General features: G+C 46.8%; 1 long non-coding RNA gene across 1 annotated transcript; it reads left to right on the forward strand.

Moving 5' to 3' along the window:
- Positions 1 to 376: 376 nt before the first annotated feature.
- Positions 377 to 2,873, forward strand: LOC126512802 (uncharacterized). Its single transcript, XR_007595155.1, has 3 exons — positions 377 to 1,063; positions 1,155 to 1,253; positions 2,640 to 2,873. It is a non-coding gene; the product is annotated as an uncharacterized lncRNA (long non-coding RNA).
- The last annotated feature ends 4,564 nt before the right edge of the window (positions 2,874 to 7,437 follow it).

Below are 7,437 nucleotides of genomic sequence, written 5' to 3' on the forward strand. Positions count from 1 at the left end.
ACAGGGACAGTCAGCCCCCCCAGGGGGTGGCATGGTAGCCTCTCCACCCAACTGGTAAGGGCCCATCTAGGTAGTGTGCCTGTTGAGAAAAGCCAGCATGAAGCAGGGGGCTGGGAGGGAACTGGCATCTGAAATGTTTGTTCCTCTGCTTTGCTCCCACGTTGCTAGGGTAAAATCCATAAACACAAGGCCTGGCTTAGGTACTTCATTACTGATTAATGAGAGCCAGCTCTATGCTTGACAATCCTTGGACCAAACCCAGGCAGTTTCCCTGCTCCCCTAACAGAAGGTTTAAGGCTCTGTGTGCTACCCATCCCCTCCTTCCAAACACAAAGCCGTTAATTGGGGCCTTTTCCTCTCCTGAGGCCTGGTGAACTGGCCTGGCCTTGTCACTCAGCTCTCCCAGATCACACGTATCTCAACCTCAGTACAGGCCCTTCCGGAAACTGACTATCTGAGTGGCAATGTGCTCGCTGAGGTCAGACCTCTCAGTCTGTCCTACTGGGCGCCATTTCCTAGGCCTTTCTGCTGTTTGCTTTGATTTGGCAGTTCTGGTTTTATTGTTGTTTTTCATGTGTGTAGGCTTTTGGTTCTTTTGTTTTTTTTGGGGGACAGGGTCTGGGCTCAGGGCTGGGCTCATAGCAAAACATCTTCTGCACTTGCACTTCTGATAGTCCTGTGTCTACCTCTTGAATTCTAGAATTAAAGGTGTGCACTATTTTATTGTTTATGAGATACTGGGCTTGAGCCCAGGGGCTCTGGCATGCTACTCAAACATTCTACTAACCCTGACAGTCTTAGTACCTTTAGACCTTTCTAGATTCCCGTGATGCTTTCTCACTTTCCTTCAAAAGATTCATCTTCAAAGATTAATCCATACTGGCTATCCATGAAAAAACGTTTGGCTGAATGCTGACCGTGTAGCTCAGACTGGTGTGGTCTCAAAATCATGGCCTCAAACACATTGAGATCCACCTGCCTCTGTCTCCCGAGTGCTGGAATTAAAGGTGTGTACCACCACCATCCGGCAGGATTTGTTTTTTTAACCATCCATCTTGCCAAGGTAGGATCTCCCATGTTTCTGTAGCTGTGCTGCTTCAGGCTAGGGATTACAGATGTGTGTCACTGCATCCAGTTGGGTTTTTTTTTCCAAGTCAGGGTTTCACTGTCTACATCTGGCTGGCCTGGAACTATGTTGTGGACCAGGCCAACTTTGAACTCACAGAGACTTACTTGCTCTGCTGGGATTGAAGGTATGTGCCACAGTGGTTGGTTGGGTGGTTGGTTGGTTGGTTGGTTGGTTGGCTGGTTGGTTTGTGATAAGGTCTCACTATGTATGTAGCCCTGGCTGGAATGGAACTAGTTATATAGTCTAGGCTGGCTTCAAACTTGTCTTTCCTCACCCCAGCCTCCAAAGTGCTGGGGTTACTGGCATGCACCCCATGCCCAACCTCTTTCTAATCTTTAGGAAAAGAATGGGCTAGCTGAGAAGGAGGCTGCTAGGTGACAAGGGGCAGAGATGAAAGGAGAGAGCAAAAGAATCCTAGGGACAGAGGCAGGCAGAGTCTAATAAGCCTGTGGGCATAGGCAGCTAGCTCCCTGGGAAGGAGGGCAGACTCAGTTCCCGGTCTCCCAGCCAGAATAAATTTACTCCGCTGTCCTGAAACGTACTATATAGACCTTGAACTCGCAGAGATCAGGCTGCCAATGCCTCAGCAGTGCTAGGATTAAAGTCATGAGCTCTAAGGTCTCCCTGAACTCATTCTTGTGCATGGCTTCTTATCACAGCAATGGAAATGTGAGTGTCAGGCACTGTTTGAGCTGCCCGAGGAGCTGGCTCTGGGAGTGGAGTTGAATCTCCCGTTTCAGACTCAAATAAGGTTATATTAAGTGTCCTCCAAGACCCTTGTCTGAGGGCAAACCTATCCCCCTAAATCTGTGTTGGGGAAAAAAGAGAATAAGCCAAGAGTAAAACCAGCATGTCCTTGAAGACAGTTAGAGGGTAAGACATTCCCAACAGAGGTTTGGCCCAAGATATGAAAATGCCTGCAGTGGGAAAGAAGCAGGAAGTCATGGGAAGGGCATCCTCAAGAGCTAGCACGGCCAGCTGCACCTTGGTTTCAGCTGGGGTTTGTTTGTTTATAGGAGGGTCTCACTGTAGACCTCTGACTGGCTTGGAACTCTCTTTGTAGAACAGACTGGCATAGGCTGGCATAGAACTCACAGAGAGCCACCACCTGCTCCTGCCTCCTGAGTGCCAGAGTTAAAGGCATGCACTACCACACTTGGTTTGCTGGATGTTTTGATTGCCCAATTTCATGCTATTTTGCTGTCTATCTGTCAATCAAGCAATCAGCTATCACTTGCTATTTATTCTTTTACTTTGGCTTGCTGTGTACTTCATAAACTCATTCAAAACCAAAAGCATTAACCAGGTGCTGGGGCCCACACCTTTAACCCCAGAACTCCGGAGGCAGAAGTCAGTGGATCTTGGAGTTCAAGGTCAGTTTGGTCTACAGAGTTCAGGACAGCCAGGGCTATACAGAGAAACCCTGTCTTGAGAAACAAAACAAAACAAAACAAACAAACAAACAAAAACCCAAAAGAATGACTTCTGTAAGCCTTTCTCTGAACCATAGAGAATACCCTCGGCTTTCCCCTACTTTCCACCTGGAATGAACGCGACACTGTCACCTGGATCTGCACTCCTGGAGTCAGCACTGGGAAGGCTGAGACAAGAGGACCATCTCAAGTTCAAGAGCACACTAAGTGACATAGTGAGTACCGGGTCTCTCTCTCTCTCACTATCACTACACATGTGTCCACACACGTGAATGCATACACATGACACACACACACCACACAAACTCATGAATACACAGGCATGTGTCCACACATGTGAATGCACACACATGACACACACACACACACTGCAAATTAAAATAAGTGACAGCTCCTCAGGCCCCACCTCGGCTCCTCAAGGAGAAACTCAGGGGCAGACACAAAAGCCTCTACTTCTAAGAGTCCTCCAGGGGCATTCTGAGGAACACAGTGTGAGAATTGGCAATGCTCTTTAACACCTGGTGGCTTACAGTGCGAGTCTTCCTTTAACACCTGGTGGCTTACAGTGCGAGTCTTCCCTGTCACCGCTCAGCCAGTGGTAGCAGAGCCAAGAAACCTCCACAGTAGCAAAGTTAAACTGCAGGACCTCAAATGGATGGATCTAGAAAACATCATTTTGAGTGAGGTAACCCAGACCCAGAAAGACAAGTATCACATGTACTCACTCATAAGTGGTTTTCAAACATAAAGCAAAGAAAACCAGCTCACAAATCACAATCCCAGAGAACCTAGACAGCAATGAGGACCCTAAGAGAGACGTACAAAAGATCTAATCTACATGGGTAGTAGAAAAAGACAAGATCTCCTGAGTAAATTGGGAACATGGGGACCTTAAGAGAGGGTTGAAGGAGAGGGGAGAGGTAGGGAGGGGAGCAGAGAAAAATGTAGAGCTCAATAAAAATAATAAAAAAGAAAAGAATTAAAAAAAAAATAAAGGTACACAAAGAAACCAAAGGGGAAAAAATTGCAGGCCCTCTTCAAGCTCAACCTGAGGTAACCCCGGAACTCTAAGGTCAGAGTGCCTGAGTAAGGGGTTACAGACCCTTTGGAAACTGGGGCGATAGACAAATAGAACAAAGAAATCAGTACTGCATTGGATCCCTCTGAATGGCGGGATCACAAGAACTTTTTGGCTTGAAACAGGGATGAGCTCAATTTAACCATATCCCTGTGCTTCTGTGATGTATTAGCAGCATTGATCTACTTAAAGCTCTCTCCTTATTTTGAGACAGGATCACGTAGAGCCCTGGCTGACCTTGAACTCACTATTTTGAAAAATACTAACATTGAATCCCAATTCCTTGCCTTCACTCTCTGCCTCTCAAGGGCTGAGATTACAGGTGTGGCCCCATGGTCCCCAGCTGCGGCTTTAAGTCACCTTCACCCTTCACTGCTTTCTCCTCCCTCGGGCCTTTCTCCCCACAGGCATTTACTGGGAGGGCTGGGAATCAGACCCAGGTCTTGAGCAGCTAGGCAAGCACTTTACCACTGAGCGACACCCAGTTTGGTGGTGATTGTTTTTGAGGTGCTGGGTGGGACTTTCCCATGATAGGTAAGCCCTTTACTGCTGGCCTGTGCTATCCCTTAGGTCTCACAGGCAATCTGTATCCCTGGTCCCTCTGTGTCCTGAGCAGAGGACTCAGTTTGAGAGGCACCAAGCCTACAAGTGCTGAAAGTGATTGTACACACTGGTAATCGCCACACTTAAGAAGTGGATGCAGGAAGCTCAGGTGTACGCGATGCCTGTCTCTAAATAAATAAGTAAACGATTAAATAAAAGGTAATAGCGAGTTATTTGCTAATAACCTGTGACCATCCTCCCCTAGACACTGGCTCACCTCTAGACATACGAATGCATGGTGACTGCAGACGTGGACAGATGTTATATTATACTGTTAAGGGAAGAACAATGTTCAGAGATAAAATCTTTTTTCCCCAGAGTGTTTTTAATCTACAACGGGTTAAACCTGTAACCAGAGGCCAAGGGCTCACACCGTGGAGAAAACAAAATCCGAACAAGCTCGGCTTGAAAAGGGAGAAAGATTTATTACCCACTGCAGGGAACAAGAGCTGGGGGAGGGGAATTACTGAAAAGCAAGGCTCTCCCGCGAACAAAGGAAAGTGTGGAGACCTCATTCAAGAAGCCTATGCATATTCATGTAGGGGTTGGCCTATTTACAATTCTGAGCATGCCCAGTTGTAGCTACACTCCTGAGCATGCTCGGAAATGAGGCCACTTTCCGAGCATGCTCAGTTAAGAAGTACACGCTCAGGCATGCTCAGTTTAAGGTTATGGACCGCTTGTTTAAAAATTTAAAGAGATAGACCGGAATTTCTCTGAGCATGCTCAGTTTATACCATGACGTTTTAGCTGAAAAGAAAGAAAAAGGCACATTGAAGGTACATTAATACCAGAGTCGCCCTTGGCGGTGCCTGCTAACAAACTTGGATGCAGCTATGCAGGGTGGATTATATATCTAGTTCGTCATATGTGGGCGTGCAAAATGGATATTTTCACTTTGCATGAACTTCGTTCTTCTCCGTTTTGTTGTGTTGCGCCTGAAGGGGAGTTTTTTTCTATGGTGTGCCTGCGATGGAAGCTAGAGCCCTGTACATGCTAGATAAATGCCCTATCACTGAACTACATCCTAGCCCTCAGTAGGTTTTTTTTTTACTTTAATGTAAATATGATAACCATGAAAAAGACACATATCGTATACGTGTGGCTGAATGAATTTTCAGAGTAGGGCCCAGCTTAAAGAGAACAAACAGGGGCCTGGAGAGATGGCTCAGCAGTTAAAAGCACTGGCTGCTCTTCCAGAGGTTCTGAGTTCAATTCCCAGAACCCACATAGTGGCTCGCAACCATTCGCAATGAGATCTGGTGCTTTCCTCTGACCTGTAGGTAGAAATGCAGGCAGAACACTGAAATACGTAATAAATAAATTAAAAGAAAACTTTTTTTTTTTTAAAGAGAGAGAGAACACGCAGGGGGTGCACACCTGGAATCCCAGCATCGGGGAGCTTGTGACTGGAGGATTATTTGAGTTTGCGCCAGTTTAATATTAAGCTGCAGACGAGCTTTCATTACATAGTGACATCCTGTCTCAAACAAACAGAAAACATGACTGGCAAAGGACTTCCTGTACCCTCTGGAACGCCACCTCCCTGATGACCTGGAGTTCTAACAGTATGAACAATATAGATAACTTTTCTGATTTTTGAATTCGAGGCCAGCCTGGTCTACAAGAGCTAGTTCCAGGACAGACAGGGCTGTTACACAGAGAAACCTTGTCTTGGGGGGGAGGGGATTTCCATTCATGCTGTTGAGGTCTAGATTTCATCCTTTTTCTTACCTCTTCACCTAGGACTTTTGCTCAGGTGATCCTATTAACACCTGTGCATATAATCCACTCTTTCTCCTTGTTCTGTAACATCCCAGGCTAGGCAGTCATGATACTGAACCTCCCCCAGGGCCCCAAGGATGCCCAGATTCTTACAGACCCTGCCACTCGAAACACTGCAAGGAAGCCCCTTCTGCATGCTCCGCATGGACCACAGAATGCAGGCTATACAGAAAACCATATGCACAGCAGGCCTGGCTGGCTGCCTGAGAAGGCCCTGCCTGCCCTGCCCACTAGGTTGGCCATTGGTGTGTAGTAATATCTTCCCCCCCCCACACACACACACACCTCTGAGTTGGAACATTCCCCCTAGAGGTGAAGAAGGATGCCCTTAAGAGTCAAGACTTGCAAGACTCAGAAAACCTTACAGGATCCACAAGGCCCCACAGGTATACAGGTAATAACAATTTCTGGGAGAGGACACTGCTCAGCCAGCTAAGCTGCTTGCCAGTCGAGAAGAGAGCATCAGGATAGTTTTCTTGAGTTAGCATCATCTGTGTTGGGGTAGGCTTTTGGATGATGCAGCTGCCTTGGGGTCACCTCTGCTCCTGCAGATACCTCCTCTGCATACTGTCCTAAGAAACCCCAAATCGTCTCACTGGCTCACTAAGCTAGACTTGGGGAAGGTTTTGTTTTCAGTCGTTGTGGAAACAGCTTATTACAAAAATCCCTCTTGCCCTCAGACACTGCACTTTGCAGGGCTGGGGAGATGGCTCAGCAGTTAAGAGCACTGACTGCTCTTTCAGAGGACCCGGGTTCAATTCCTAGCTGCTTGCATGATGGCTCACAACTGTCTGAAGATCCAGCTCCAGGGGATCTGACAATGCTCATAAAATAAAGTTAAGTAAGCTGTAGGAAGTTTTTTTTTTTGAAAAAAGAAAGTTAATAGTGTACCTTAAGACCATTTAAAGCTATAGCCGATCTGCTACCCTACTGTAAACTCAGCTTGTTTCAGTTTAATCTGGCTTTTAAGAAAACTGCGTAGGACTGGGTGGTGGTGGCCCACAGGCAGATCTCTGTGAGTCCAAGCATAGCCTGGTCTACAGAGCTAGTTCCAGGACACGCTTAAAGCTATACCAAGAAATCCTGTCTCAAAAAAGCAAAAGGAAAAAAAAAAAGAAAGAAAAAGAAAACTGTCTAGGGGTTCGGGAGTTAGCTCAGTGGTAGAGAGCTTGTCTGGCAAGCCCAAGGCCCTTAGCTTGGGGGCAGGGGAGTCAAAAATAATTTGCCTTTAAGAAAAGAGTGTAGAGCCCAGCGGTGGTGGCGTGGCGCATGCCTTTAATCCCAGCACTTGGGAGGCAGAGGCAGGTGGATCTCTGTGAGTTCGAGACCAGCCTGGTCTACAAGAGCTAGTTCCAGGACAGGCTCCAAAACCACAGAGAAACCCTGTCTCGGAAAAAAAAAAAAAAAAA

Source organism: Alexandromys fortis, unplaced genomic scaffold (genome assembly GCF_014885135.2).
Source record: "Alexandromys fortis isolate MF-2015 unplaced genomic scaffold, M_Fortis_MF-2015_v1.1 scaffold_83, whole genome shotgun sequence".
Classification (NCBI taxonomy): domain Eukaryota; kingdom Metazoa; phylum Chordata; class Mammalia; order Rodentia; family Cricetidae; genus Alexandromys; species Alexandromys fortis.